The sequence below is a fragment of the Salvelinus fontinalis genome, chromosome 33 (assembly GCF_029448725.1).
Source record: "Salvelinus fontinalis isolate EN_2023a chromosome 33, ASM2944872v1, whole genome shotgun sequence".
In the NCBI taxonomy this organism is placed as follows: domain Eukaryota; kingdom Metazoa; phylum Chordata; class Actinopteri; order Salmoniformes; family Salmonidae; genus Salvelinus; species Salvelinus fontinalis.
In genome coordinates, this window is record NC_074697.1 from 20,423,922 (window position 1) to 20,439,471 (window position 15,550).

General features: G+C 47.4%; 1 protein-coding gene across 1 annotated transcript in view; it reads left to right on the forward strand.

Annotated features, from left to right (window-relative positions):
• Positions 1–15,550, forward strand: part of LOC129831799 (calsyntenin-2-like) — a 681,146-nt gene that overhangs the window by 171,260 nt on the left and 494,336 nt on the right. The window lies entirely within an intron of this gene.

A 15,550-nucleotide genomic window follows, 5' to 3' on the forward strand; every position in this document is an offset into this window, starting at 1 on the left:
GAGAGAGAGAAAGAAAGAGAGAGAGTTCCTTGGTCTCTGATATAGCTAGCACCATCACTGGGATTACTCAGCCATCCTCAACCTAGAAAATAGTCTCTCATTATTACACTATCAGGACTAATGACACACACACACCAGACACACACACACACACCCCCCAGACACACACACACGCATGCACACACTTTTGCACGCTCAAAAACACATGGGTAGTCTGGCAGGTAGCCTGGCGGGTAGGAGCGTTGGGCCAGTAACCGAAAGTTTGCTGGATCGACTCCCTGATCTGACACGTTTAAAATCTGTCGCTCTGCTCCTGAGCAAGGCAGCTAACCCACTGTTCCCCGGGCAGCAAAGATGTGGATGTTGATCTGCTCCTGAGCAAGGCAGTTAACCCACTGTTCCCCGGGCACCAAAGATGTGGATGTTGATCTGCTCCTGAGCAAGGCAGTTAACCCACTGTTCCCCGGGCACCAAAGATGTGGATGTTGATCTGCTCCTGAGCAAGGCAGTTAACCCACTGTTCCCCGGCCACCAAAGATGTGGATGTTGATCTGCTCCTGAGCAAGGCAGTTAACCCACTGTTCCCCGGGCACCAAAGATGTGGATGTTGATCTGCTCCTGAGCAAGGCAGTTAACCCACTGTTCCCCGGCCACCAAAGATGTGGATGTTGATCTGCTCCTGAGCAAGGCAGTTAACCCACTGTTCCCCGGGCACCAAAGATGTGGATGTTGATCTGCTCCTGAGCAAGGCAGTTAACCCACTGTTCCCCGGGCACCAAAGATGTGGATGTTGATCTGCTCCTGAGCAAGGCAGTTAACCCACTGTTCCCCGGGCACCAAAGATGTGGATGTTGATCTGCTCCTGAGCAAGGCAGTTAACCCACTGTTCCCCGGCCAACAAAGATGTGGATGTTGATCTGCTCCTGAGAAAGGCAGTTAACTTCTCTGGGGTATGTGGGACGGTAGCGTTCCACCTAACCAACAGCCAATGAAATTGCAAGGCGCCAAATTCAAAACAACAGAAATCTCATAATTAAAATTCCTCAAACATACAAGCATTATACACCATTTTAAAGATAAACCTCTCGTTAATCCAACCAAAGTGTCTGATTTCAAAACGGATTTACGGCGAAAGCACACCTTGCGATTATGCTAGGTCAGTACATAGCCACAGAAATACACAGCCATTTTTCCAGCCAAAGAGAGAAGTAAGAAAAAGCAGAAATATAGGTAAAAGGAATCACTAACCTTTGATGATCTTCATCAGATGACACTCATAGGACTTCATGTTACACAATACATGTATGTTTTGTTCGGTAAAGTTCATCTTTATATCCAAAACTCTGAGTTTAGGCGAGACGCTACTGTCTCACTTGGCCAAAAGCGAGAGAAAATGCAGTGCGACAAATTCTAATTAATTACTATAAAAATCTAACTTTCATTAAATCATAACATGAAAGATACCAAATTAAAGCTACATGTGTTGTGAATACAGCAAACATGTCAGAATTCAAATAGGATTTTCGGTGAAAGCCTACAATGCTATTATCTGAGCATAGCACCATAGTAAACAAAAGAGAGAAAACATTTCAACCCTGCAGGCGCGACACAAAACGCAGAATAAAAATATAATTCATGCCTTACCTTTGACGAGCTTCTGTTGTTGGCACTCCAATATGTCTCATAAACATCACAAATGGTCCTTTTCTTCGATTAATTCCGTTGATATATATCCAAAATGTCCATTTATGTGGCGCGTTTGATCCAGAAAAACACCGGTTCCAACTTGCGCAACGTGACGACAAAATATCTCAGAAGTTACCTGTAAACTTTGCCAAAACATTTCAAACTACTTTTGTAATACAACTTTAGGTATTTTTTAAAGTAAATAATCAATCAAATTGAAGACGGGATGATCTGTGTTCAATACAGGAAGAAAACAAGCATGCTTTCTGGTGTTGCGCCTCTATCGAACAGTACACATGAAGTGACACTTTTTCAAGATGGCCGTACTTCTTCATTACACAAAGGAATAACCTCAACCACTTTCTAAAGACTGGTGACATCCAGTGGAAGCGGTAGGAACTACAAGCAAGTCCCTTAGAAATCTGGATTCCCAATGAAAATTTATTGAAAACAGGGTGACCTCAAAAAAATTATAATCTGAATGGTTTGTCCTCGGGTTTTCGCCTGCTACATAAGTTCTGTTATACTCACAGACATGATTCAAACCGTTTTAGAAACTTCAGAAGTGTTTTCTATCCAAATCTACTAATAATATGCATATCTTATCTTCTGGGGATGAGTAGCTGGCAGTTTAAGTTGGGCATGCTTTCATCCAAAATTCCGAATGCTACACCCTACCCTAGAGAAGTTAACCCACTGTTCCCCGGGCGCCGAAGATGTGGATGTTGATCTGCTCCTGAGCAAGGCAGTTAACCCACTGTTCCCCGGGCACCAAAGATGTGGATGTTGATCTGCTCCTGAGCAAGGCAGCTAACCCACTGTTCCCCGGGCACCAAAGATGTGGATGTTGATCTGCTCCTGAGCAAGGCAGTTAACCCACTGTTCCCCAGGCGCCAAAGATGTGGATATTAATGCCTCAGGACTACCTGGCATGATGACTCCTTGCTGTCCCCAGTCCACCTGGCCGTGCTGCTGCTCCAGTTTCAACTGTTCTGCCTGCGGCTATGGAACCCTGACCTGTTCCCGGACGTGCTACCTGTCCCAGACCTGCTGTTTTCAACTCTCTAGAGACAGCAGGAGCGGTAGAGATACTCTTAACCTGTCTAGGATCAGCGTGGCGCTAGCGGCACACCCCCCCCCCCCCCACTGAAAAACCAGTGCCGCGAAATTCAAAAAAAATATTTTTTTTTAATATTTAACTTTCACACATTAAAGTCCAATACAGCTAATGAAAGACACAGATCTTGTGAATCCAGTCAACATTTCCGATTTTTAAAATGTTTTACAGGGAAGACACAATATGTAAAGATGTACATCTATTACCTAAAAACACATTAGCATAATCCACCATCTTTTATTTGTCCACCAACACCAGTAGCCATCACCAATTCGGCTAAACTAAGATATTTATAGCCCCTAACCAACAAAAAAACTCATTAGATGACAGTCTGATAACATATTTATGGTATGGGATAGGTTTTGTTAGAAAAAAGTGCATATTTCAGGTATATGGCATAGTTTACAATTGCACCCACCATCACAAATGGACTAGAATAATTACAATGAGCAACGTGTTTACCTAACTACTAATCATCAAACATTTCGTAAAAATACACAGCATACACGAATCGAAAGACACAGATCCTGTGAATACAGACAATATTTCAGATTTTCTAAGTGTCTTACAGCGAAAACACAATAAATCGTTATATTAGCTTAGCACATAGCAATTAGCAGCCCAGCATTGATTCTAGCCAAAGTGAGCGATAAAAGTCAACATCGCCAAAAGATATTAATTTTTTCACTAACCTTCTCAGAATTCTTCCGATGACACTCCTGTAACATCACATTACAACATGCATATACAGTTTGATCGAAAATGTTTATATTTAGCCACCAAAATCATGGTTAGACAATGTGAAATGTAGACAAGCTGGTAAAGAAAATGTCCTTGCGCCACTTAGACAGTGATCTACTCTTATACATAAATACTCATAAACGTGACTAAAAAATATAGGGTGGACAGGGATTGATAGACAATTTAATTCTTAATACAATTGCGTTATTACATTTTTTAATTTATCCTTACTTTTCAATACAGTTTGCGCCAAACGAAGCTACGTCAAAAAACATGGCGTCCTAAGCCACTAAAATGTTTCGACAGAAACACGATTTATCATAATAAAAATGTCCTACCTTGAGCTGTTCTTCCATCAGTATCTTGGGCAAAGGATCCTTTCTTGGGAGAAATCGTCTTTTGGTGGAAAGCTGTCCTCTTGCCATGTGGAAATGTCAACTGAGTTCGGGATGAACTGAAAAGCATGCCCAACTTTTCACATCGTTGCAAAAATAAATGTCCCAAAATCGCACTAAACGGATATAAATTGCTATAAAACGCTTTAAATTAACTACCTTATGATGTTTTTAACTCCTATAACGAGTGAAAAGATGACCGGAGAAATATAACAGGCTAAACTAACGCTTGGAACAGGAGAGGGTCGGTGTCTTCCACGCGCGTTACGCAGCAAGAAAAGACTTGCTAGCTAAAGGTTTTTTTCATTTGTAGGGCCTGTGAACGAGCAATCGAGCCCGTTGGAATCGTCATCACGTAAAGGCATCCAGGGGAAGACGTAAGAAGTGTCCGTATAGTCATAGCAACGACAGTGCCCTTTTAAATGACTTCAGAAAAGTGGCCAACATTTCTCAAATCTGACTCCATGTCAGGGAAATTGCTGTAGAATGGGCTCTGTTCCACTTAGAGACAAAATTTCAACTCCTATAGAAACTATAGACTGTTTTCTATCCAATAATAATAATAATATGCATATTGTACGATCAAGGATTTTGTGGGAAGCCGTTTAAAAAATTAGCCACATTAGCATAAATAGTCTAAACAGCGCCCCCATCCCCAACAGGTTAATGATCGGCTATGATAAGCCAACTGACATTTACTCCCGAGGTGCTGACTTGATGCACCCTCGACAACTACTGTGATTATTATTATTTGACCATGCTGGTCATTTATGAACATTTTAACATCTTGGCCATGTTCTGTTATAATCCCCACCCGGCACAGCCAGAAGAGGACTGGCCCCCCCTCATAGCCTGGTTCCTCTCTAGGTTTCTTCCTAGGTGGTTTTCTTGCCTTTCTAGGGAGTTTTTCCTAGCCACCGTGCTTCTACACCTGCATTTCTTGCTGTTTGGGGTTTTAGGCTGGGTTTCTGTACAGCACTTTGAGATACCAGCTGATGTAAGAAGGGCTATATAAATACATTTGATTTGATATTGATCTGCTCCTGAGCAAGGCAGTTAACCCACTGTTCCCCGGGCACCAAAGATGTGGATGTTGATCAAGGAGGTGTTGGGTTAAATGGGAAAGACACATTTCAACTGACTAGGTTTTTTTTTTTTGCAAATGAACCTCACTCTACATTGACTATCTCTATCCCACTCCTTAATGGGTCTCTGTTTTTCTCCAGAGAGATGAAGGAGTCTTACCCTCACCCTCCCAGACCACTCCTCTTTCTAATCTCTCTCTTGTTGCCTTGCTACCAGGCCTCATCTGATGGTCTTTCATCATGTTGTCATTATGGTTCCTCAAGCCATGGAGCATCAAAACACAACGCTTAATCAGCTTAACAACATTCCAAGAAACCTAACTACATGCCTACACAAATCAACGGAAAGGAGGAAGTAGAGGAAGAAAGAGGGAGGTAGAGAGAGAAGGAGGGAGGGAAGGAGGGAGGTAGAGAGAGAGAGGGAGGGAAGGAAGGAAGGAGGGAGGGAAGGAGAAGGAGGAAGTGAGAGAGGGAAGGAGGGAGGTAGAAAGAGAGAGGGAGGGAAGGAGGGAGAGTTCAAACTCAAAATTGAGTTTTATGCCATACTAATTACAATGTAATGTGTACATAGCATCATATAACATTTAAAAGGAATCTGAATAATTGGGGGAGAAGCGGGGTGTCCTGGAGTGGACTAGGAAAGAGATTTGAAAGTCTTGGTGTCAGGTAGCCTAGTGGTTAGAGTGTTGGGCCTCTAACTGAACGTTTCTTTGTTCAAATTATGAGATGACTAGGTGAAAAATCTGTGTCTCTGCCCTATAACAAGGCACTTAACCCTCATTGCTCCAGGGTCACCATCAACAATGGCTGATACCTGACTGTGTCCCCACTCTCTGAGGGTGTCTCAGGGCAGTGGGATATGCCAAAAACACAATTCCATTTAACACCAAACACTTGTAAAGGTCACACACTGTTACCTGTGTGAAACAGGAGAAATATAAGCTCCCCCTAGTTGTTGTCATGTCAGTGCTGATTGGAGCGCGTTTTCTGGCATTACCGGTGTGTATGTGTCACTACCACATTCATCAAGGTTGCTTTTAGCCCTGATTCTTATCTGCTGTCATTAGGCTGCATTTTAGTTGTCCTTGTCCTCACTCTCTCTCTCTCTCTCTCTCTCTCTCTCTCTCTCTCTCTCTCTCTCTCTCTCTCTCTCTCTCTCTCTCTCTCTCTCTCTCTCTCTCTCTTTCTGTCTCTCTTACTGTCTTTTTCTATATATTTCTCCCTATCAATTCAATTCAATTCACTTCAATTGACTTTATTGACATGGCAAGTTCATCATTACTTACATTGTCAAAGTATACATATCGAAAAATAAAAATAAAATATATATGTATAAATATGTATATATAAAAAATATATATATATATATTTATATATAAATTAATGGTGGGACCAACAGCAATAATAATAGTAGTAGTGGACATGGGATTACCATTAACAACAACTACAACAACAATATTAATCAGAACAACAATACATTAAAGCAACAATAGTAGACCAGTCTCAACATGACTGAGAAGACACATGACATGGTATGAAAGACAAAACAAAACAAGATGGGAAATATTATCAACATTACTTTGCACTTTTCACTGGCTGTCCCTCAGGTTGTGGCAGGAGGCCAATCTTTATCCCCCCCCCCGCCGTCTCTCTCTCTCTCTCTCTCTCTCTCTCTCTCTCTCTCTCTCTCTCTCTCTCTCTCTCTCTCTCTCTCTCTCTCTCTCTCTCTCTTTATTTCTCTCTCTCTCTCTCTCTCTCTCTCTCTCTCTCTCTCTCTCTCTCTTTATTTCTCTCTCTCTTTCTCTCTTTATTTCTCTCTCTATCTATCTGTCTCTATTTCTCTCTCTCTCTCTCTCTCTCTCTCTTTATATTGCTCTCCCTCTCCTCTTCTCTTTCACTTTCTCTCTTCCTCAACTCTGCCATTTTCTCTATAACAAACCACCCAGCTACCCTTCCATTATCTCTATAGAAACAGACAGAGAGGCAGTGCATTATCTCTATAGAAACAGACAGAGAGGCAGTGCATTATCTCTATAGAAACAGACAGAGAGGCAGTGCTGTATGTGCATACCTTTGATCATAACATTGGATTGGTTACAGTGCACTATCCTGATTGGATGGTAATTGTAATGTAGTTTGTTGATAGACTGATTGGTTGATAGAACCATGAACATCTACCTGACTATTCTATAGGCTCCACATTGTCTCTACATGATGATGATGATGATGAGGAGGACGAGGAGGAGGATGATGCCGTTGCCGTTGAACAGCAACATTCTTTTCCTTCTCTGTTCTGGTGTGTTTCCGCTTTGATCTGAATGTTTGCTCATTCGCGGCAATCCATCACAGCGTTTCCATAACGATGGCACAGATCGCTGTCCGTCTATGGCTTCCATCCACATGTTTGGCTTTAATTTATGAATTTCTCGCACGGCCACCATCACACCACAACAGACACAGGGAACCATGCCAACACTACGTCACCAGGAAAACCAATGAGTGCTTTTGTATGATAGGATGTATGATCGATGCCTAAAAATGAAATGAAGAAGATAATTGCCAGTCTCCAATTTAAGTGTTTGTAGAAAATGGTTCTTATCACGTCTGGTTAAAATTGTATATAGTCATATCAACACTGTTCTGCTTTCTCCAAGTAGACACAGAAACATGGGCCGTGGTTATTCGACAATGAATACTTTCAAATGAAATGCATTCCTTGACTTACTGTATGAGTCATGTTACTGCTGTTATTGACTGAAGAGCAATCTGGAGGCGAAAGAAATGACACCTGTTTGGTCGACGTACTTGCTAGCGGAGTAGAACACCTGTTTGGGCGAGGTGCTGGCTAGCGGAGTAGAACACCTGTTTGGTCGACGTACTTGCTAGCGGAGTAGAACACCTGTTTCGGCAAGGTGCTGGCTAGCGGAGTAGAACACCTGTTTGGGCGAGGTGCTGGTTAGCGGAGTACAACACCTGTTTAGGCGAGGTGCTGGCTAGCAAAGTAGAACACCTGTTTTGGCGAGGTACTGGTTAGCAGAGTAGAACACCTGTTTGGTCGACGTACTTGCTAGCGGAGTAGAACACCTGTTTAGGCGACTTACTGGCTAGCGGAGTTGAACACCTGTTTAGGCGAGGTACTGGCTAGCGAAGTAGAACACCTGTTTAGGCGAGGTACTGGCTAGCAGAGTAGAACACCTGTTTGGGCGAGGTGCTGGCTAGCGGAGTAGAACACCTGTTTAGGCGAGGTGCTGGTTAGCGGAGTAGAACACCTGTTTAGGCAAGGTGCTGGTTAGCAGAGTAGAACACCTGTTTAGGCGAGGTACTGGCTAGCAGAGTAGAACACCTGTTTGGGCGAGGTGCTGGCTAGCAAAGTAGAACACCTGTTTAGGCGAGGTACTGGCTAGCAGAGTAGAACACCTGTTTAGGCGACTTACTGGCTAGCGGAGATGAACACCTGTTTAGGCGAGGTACTGGCTAGCGAAGTAGAACACCTGTTTAGGCGAGGTACTGGCTAGCAGAGTAGAACACCTGTTTGGGCGAGGTGCTGGCTAGCGGAGTAGAACACCTGTTTAGGCAAGGTGCTGGTTAGCGGAGTAGAACACCTGTTTAGGCAAGGTGCTGGTTAGCAGAGTAGAACACCTGTTTAGGCGAGGTACTGGCTAGCAGAGTAGAACACCTGTTTGGGCGAGGTGCTGGCTAGCGAAGTAGAACACCTGTTTAGGCGAGGTGCTGGCTAGCAGAGTAGAACACCTGTTAGACGAGGTGCTGGCTAGCAGAGTAGAACACCTGTTTAGGCGAGGTGCTGGCTAGCGGAATAGAACACCTGTTTAGGCGACATAATGGCTAGCAGAGTAGAACACCTGTTTAGGCAAGGTGCTGGTTAGCAGAGTAGAACACCTGTTTAGGCGAGGTGCTGGCTAGCGGAGTAGAACATCTGTTTAGGCGACATACTGGCTAGCGGAGTAGAACACCTGTTTGGGAGAGGTGCTGGCTAGCGGAGTAGAACACCTGTTTAGGAGAGGTGCTGGCTAGCGGAGTAGAACACCTGTTTAGGCGAGGTACTGGCTAGCAGAGTAGAACACCTATTTAGGCGACTTACTGGCAAGCGGAGTAGAACACCTGTTTAGGTGAGGTGCTGGCTAGCGGAGTAGAACACCTGTTTAGGTGAGGTGCTGGCTAGCGGAGTAGAACACCTGTTTAGGTGAGGTGCTGGCTAGCAGAGTAGAACACCTGTTTAGGTGAGGTGCTGGCTAGCGGAGTAGAACACCTGTTTAGGTGAGGTGCTGGCTAGCGGAGTAGAACACCTGTTTAGGTGAGGTGCTGGCTAGCAGAGTAGAACACCTGTTTAGGTGAGGTGCTGGCTAGCAGAGTAGAACACCTGTTTAGGTGAGGTGCTGGCTAGCAGAGTAGAACAGCTGTTTAGGTGAGGTGCTGGCTAGCAGAGTAGAACACCTGTTTAGGTGAGGTGCTGGCTAGCAGAGTAGAACACCTGTTTAGGCGAGGTGCTGGCTAGCAGAGTAGAACACCTGTTTAGGTGAGGTGCTGGCTAGCAGAGTAGAACAGCTGTTTAGGTGAGGTGCTGGCTAGCAGAGTAGAACACCTGTTTAGGTGAGGTGCTGGCTAGCGGAGTAGAACACCTGTTTAGGTGAGGTGCTGGCTAATGGAGTAGAACACCTGTTTAGGTGAGGTGCTGGCTAGCAGAGTAGAACACCTGTTTAGGCGAGGTACTGGCTAGCAGAGTAGAACACCTGTTTGGGCGAGGTGCTGGCTAGCGAAGTAGAACACCTGTTTAGGCGAGGTGCTGGCTAGCAGAGTAGAACACCTGTTAGACGAGGTGCTGGCTAGCAGAGTAGAACACCTGTTTAGGCGAGGTGCTGGCTAGCGGAATAGAACACCTGTTTAGGCGACATAATGGCTAGCAGAGTAGAACACCTGTTTAGGCAAGGTGCTGGTTAGCAGAGTAGAACACCTGTTTAGGCGAGGTGCTGGCTAGCGGAGTAGAACATCTGTTTAGGCGACATACTGGCTAGCGGAGTAGAACACCTGTTTGGGAGAGGTGCTGGCTAGCGGAGTAGAACACCTGTTTAGGAGAGGTGCTGGCTAGCGGAGTAGAACACCTGTTTAGGCGAGGTACTGGCTAGCAGAGTAGAACACCTATTTAGGCGACTTACTGGCAAGCGGAGTAGAACACCTGTTTAGGTGAGGTGCTGGCTAGCGGAGTAGAACACCTGTTTAGGTGAGGTGCTGGCTAGCGGAGTAGAACACCTGTTTAGGTGAGGTGCTGGCTAGCAGAGTAGAACACCTGTTTAGGTGAGGTGCTGGCTAGCGGAGTAGAACACCTGTTTAGGTGAGGTGCTGGCTAGCGGAGTAGAACACCTGTTTAGGTGAGGTGCTGGCTAGCAGAGTAGAACACCTGTTTAGGTGAGGTGCTGGCTAGCAGAGTAGAACACCTGTTTAGGTGAGGTGCTGGCTAGCAGAGTAGAACAGCTGTTTAGGTGAGGTGCTGGCTAGCAGAGTAGAACACCTGTTTAGGTGAGGTGCTGGCTAGCAGAGTAGAACACCTGTTTAGGCGAGGTGCTGGCTAGCAGAGTAGAACACCTGTTTAGGTGAGGTGCTGGCTAGCAGAGTAGAACAGCTGTTTAGGTGAGGTGCTGGCTAGCAGAGTAGAACACCTGTTTAGGTGAGGTGCTGGCTAGCGGAGTAGAACACCTGTTTAGGTGAGGTGCTGGCTAATGGAGTAGAACACCTGTTTAGGTGAGGTGCTGGCTAGCAGAGTAGAACACCTGTTTAGGTGAGGTGCTGGCTAGCAGAGTAGAACACCTGTTTAGGTGAGGTGCTGGCTAGCAGAGTAGAACACCTGTTTAGGTGAGGTGCTGGCTAGCAGAGTAGAACACCTGTTTAGGTGAGGTGCTGGCTAGCGGAGTAGAACACCTGTTTAGGTGAGGTGCTGGCTAGCGGAGTAGAACACCTGTTTAGGCGAGGTGCTGGCTAGCGGAGTAGAACACCTGTTTAGGTGAGGTGCTGGCTAGCAGAGTAGAACACCTGTTTAGGCGAGGTGCTGGCTAGCAGAGTAGAACACCTGTTTAGGCGAGGTGCTGGCTAGCAGAGTAGAACACCTGTTTAGGCGAGGTGCTGGCTAGCGGAGTAGAACACCTGTTTAGGTGAGGTGCTGGCTAGCAGAGTAGAACACCTGTTTAGGCGAGGTGCTGGCTAGCGGAGTAGAACACCTGTTTAGGTGAGGTGCTGGCTAGCAGAGTAGAACACCTGTTTAGGCGAGGTGCTGGCTAGCGGAGTAGAACACCTGTTTAGGTGAGGTGCTGGCTAGCAGAGTAGAACACCTGTTTAGGCGAGGTGCTGGCTAGCGGAGTAGAACACCTGTTTAGGCGAGGTGCTGGCTAGCAGAGTAGAACACCTGTTTAGGTGAGGTGCTGGCTAGCAGAGTAGAACACCTGTTTAGGCGAGGTGCTGGCTAGCAGAGTAGAACACCTGTTTAGGTGAGGTGCTGGCTAGCAGAGTAGAACACCTGTTTAGGCGAGGTGCTGGCTAGCAGAGTAGAACACCTGTTTAGGCGAGGTGCTGGCTAGCAGAGTAGAACACCTGTTTAGGCGAGGTGCTGGCTAGCGGAGTAGAACACCTGTTTAGGTGAGGTGCTGGCTAGCAGAGTAGAACACCTGTTTAGGTGAGGTGCTGGCTAGCAGAGTAGAACACCTGTTTAGGTGAGGTGCTGGCTAGCGGAGTAGAACACCTGTTTAGGCGAGGTGCTGGCTAGCGGAGTAGAACACCTGTTTAGGTGAGGTGCTGGCTAGCAGAGTAGAACACCTGTTTAGGCGAGGTGCTGGCTAGCGGAGTAGAACACCTGTTTAGGTGAGGTGCTGGCTAGCGGAGTAGAACACCTGTTTAGGCGAGGTGCTGGCTAGCGGAGTAGAACACCTGTTTAGGCGAGGTGCTGGCTAGCAGAGTAGAACACCTGTTTAGGTGAGGTGCTGGCTAGCAGAGTAGAACACCTGTTTAGGCGAGGTGCTGGCTAGCAGAGTAGAACACCTGTTTAGGTGAGGTGCTGGCTAGCAGAGTAGAACACCTGTTTAGGCGAGGTGCTGGCTAGCAGAGTAGAACACCTGTTTAGGCGAGGTGCTGGCTAGCAGAGTAGAACACCTGTTTAGGCGAGGTGCTGGCTAGCAGAGTAGAACACCTGTTTAGGTGAGGTGCTGGCTAGCAGAGTAGAACACCTGTTTAGGCGAGGTGCTGGCTAGCAGAGTAGTACACCTGTTTAGGCGAGGTGCTGGCTAGCGGAGTAGAACACCTGTTTAGGAGAGGTGCTGGCTAGCGGAGTAGAACACCTGTTTAGGTGAGGTGCTGGCTAGCAGAGTAGAACACCTGTTTAGGCGAGGTGCTGGCTAGCAGAGTAGAACACCTGTTTAGGTGAGGTGCTGGCTAGCAGAGTAGAACACCTGTTTAGGCGAGGTGCTGGCTAGCAGAGTAGAACAGCTGTTTAGGCGAGGTGCTGGCTAGCAGAGTAGAACACCTGTTTAGGCGAGGTGCTGGCTAGCAGAGTAGAACAGCTGTTTAGGCGAGGTGCTGGCTAGCAGAGTAGAACAGCTGTTTAGGCGAGGTGCTGGCTAGCAGAGTAGAACACCTGTTTAGGTGAGGTGCTGGCTAGCAGAGTAGAACACCTGTTTAGGCGAGGTGCTGGCTAGCAGAGTAGAACACCTGTTTAGGAGAGGTGCTGGCTAGCAGAGTAGAACACCTGTTTAGGAGAGGTGCTGGCTAGCAGAGTAGAACACCTGTTTAGGAGAGGTGCCGGCTAGCAGAGTAGAACACCTGTTTAGGTGAGGTGCTGGCTAGCAGAGTAGAACACCTGTTTAGGCGAGGGGCTGGCTAATGGAGTAGAACACCTGTTTAGGCGAGGTGCTGGCTAGCGGAGTAGAACACCTGTTTAGGAGAGGTGCTGGCTAGCAGAGTAGAACAGCTGTTTAGGCGAGGTGCTGGCTAGCGGAGTAGAACACCTGTTTAGGCGAGGTGCTGGCTAGCGGAGTAGAACACCTGTTTAGGCGAGGTGCTGGCTAGCAGAGTAGAACAGCTGTTTAGGCGAGGTGCTGGCTAGCAGAGTAGAACACCTGTTTAGGAGAGGTGCTGGCTAGCGGAGTAGAACACCTGTTTAGGAGAGGTGCTGGCTAGCGGAGTAGAACACCTGTTTAGGAGAGGTGCTGGCTAGCAGAGTAGAACACCTGTTTAGGCGAGGTGCTGGCTAGCAGAGTAGAACACCTGTTTAGGTGAGGTGCTGGCTAGCAGAGTAGAACACCTGTTTAGGCGAGGTGCTGGCTAGCAGAGTAGAACACCTGTTTAGGAGAGGTGCTGGCTAGCAGAGTAGAACAGCTGTTTAGGAGAGGTGCTGGCTAGCAGAGTAGAACACCTGTTTAGGCGAGGTGCTGGCTAGCAGAGTAGAACAGCTGTTTAGGCGAGGTGCTGGCTAGCAGAGTAGAACAGCTGTTTAGGCGAGGTGCTGGCTAGCAGAGTAGAACACCTGTTTAGGTGAGGTGCTGGCTAGCAGAGTAGAACACCTGTTTAGGCGAGGTGCTGGCTAGCAGAGTAGAACACCTGTTTAGGAGAGGTGCTGGCTAGCAGAGTAGAACACCTGTTTAGGAGAGGTGCTGGCTAGCAGAGTAGAACACCTGTTTAGGAGAGGTGCCGGCTAGCAGAGTAGAACACCTGTTTAGGTGAGGTGCTGGCTAGCAGAGTAGAACACCTGTTTAGGCGAGGGGCTGGCTAATGGAGTAGAACACCTGTTTAGGCGAGGTGCTGGCTAGCGGAGTAGAACACCTGTTTAGGAGAGGTGCTGGCTAGCAGAGTAGAACAGCTGTTTAGGCGAGGTGCTGGCTAGCAGAGTAGAACACCTGTTTAGGCGAGGTGCTGGCTAGCGGAGTAGAACACCTGTTTAGGCGAGGTGCTGGCTAGCAGAGTAGAACAGCTGTTTAGGCGAGGTGCTGGCTAGCAGAGTAGAACACCTGTTTAGGAGAGGTGCTGGCTAGCGGAGTAGAACACCTGTTTAGGAGAGGTGCTGGCTAGCGGAGTAGAACACCTGTTTAGGAGAGGTGCTGGCTAGCAGAGTAGAACACCTGTTTAGGCGAGGTGCTGGCTAGCAGAGTAGAACACCTGTTTAGGTGAGGTGCTGGCTAGCAGAGTAGAACACCTGTTTAGGCGAGGTGCTGGCTAGCAGAGTAGAACACCTGTTTAGGAGAGGTGCTGGCTAGCAGAGTAGAACAGCTGTTTAGGAGAGGTGCTGGCTAGCAGAGTAGAACACCTGTTTTGGCGAGGTGCTGGCTAGCGGAGTAGAACACCTGTTTAGGAGAGGTGCTGGCTAGCAGAGTAGAACACCTGTTTAGGCGAGGTGCTGGCTAGCAGAGTAGAACACCTGTTTAGGAGAGGTGCTGGCTAGCAGAGTAGAACACCTGTTTAGGCGAGGTGCTGGCTAGCAGAGTAGAACACCTGTTTAGGCGAGGTGCTGGCTAGCAGAGTAGAACACCTGTTTAGGCGAGGTGCTGGCTAGCAGAGTAGAACACCTGTTTAGGAGAGGTGCTGGCTAGCAGAGTAGAACACCTGTTTAGGCGAGGTGCTGGCTAGCAGAGTAGAACACCTGTTTAGGAGAGGTGCTGGCTAGCAGAGTAGAACAGCTGTTTAGGAGAGGTGCTGGCTAGCAGAGTAGAACAGCTGTTTAGGAGAGGTGCTGGCTAGCAGAGTAGAACACCTGTTTAGGTGAGGTGCTGGCTAGCAGAGTAGAACAGCTGTTTAGGAGAGGTGCTGGCTAGCAGAGTAGAACACCTGTTTAGGCGAGGTGCTGGCTAATGGAGTAGAACACCTGTTTAGGAGAGGTGCCGGCTAGCAGAGTAGAACACCTGTTTAGGCGAGGTGCTGGCTAATGGAGTAGAACACCTGTTTAGGAGAGGTGCTGGCTAGCAGAGTAGAACACCTGTTTAGGAGAGGTGCCGGCTAGCAGAGTACAACACCTGTTTAGGTGAGGTGCTGGCTAGCAGAGTAGAACACCTGTTTAGGCGAGGGGCTGGCTAATGGAGTAGAACACCTGTTTAGGCGAGGTGCTGGCTAGCGGAGTAGAACACCTGTTTAGGAGAGGTGCTGGCTAGCAGAGTAGAACAGCTGTTTAGGCGAGGTGCTGGCTAGCAGAGTAGAACACCTGTTTAGGCGAGGTGCTGGCTAGCGGAGTAGAACACCTGTTTAGGCGAGGTGCTGGCTAGCAGAGTAGAACAGCTGTTTAGGCGAGGTGCTGGCTAGCAGAGTAGAACACCTGTTTAGGAGAGGTGCTGGCTAGCGGAGTAGAACACCTGTTTAGGAGAGGTGCTGGCTAGCGGAGTAGAACACCTGTTTAGGAGAGGTGCTGGCTAGCAGAGTAGAACACCTGTTTAGGCGAGGTGCTGGCTAGCAGAGTAGAACACCTGTTTAGGTGAGGTGCTGGCTAGCAGAGTAGAACACCTGTTTAGGCGAGGTGCTGGCTAGCAGAGTAGAACACCTGTTTA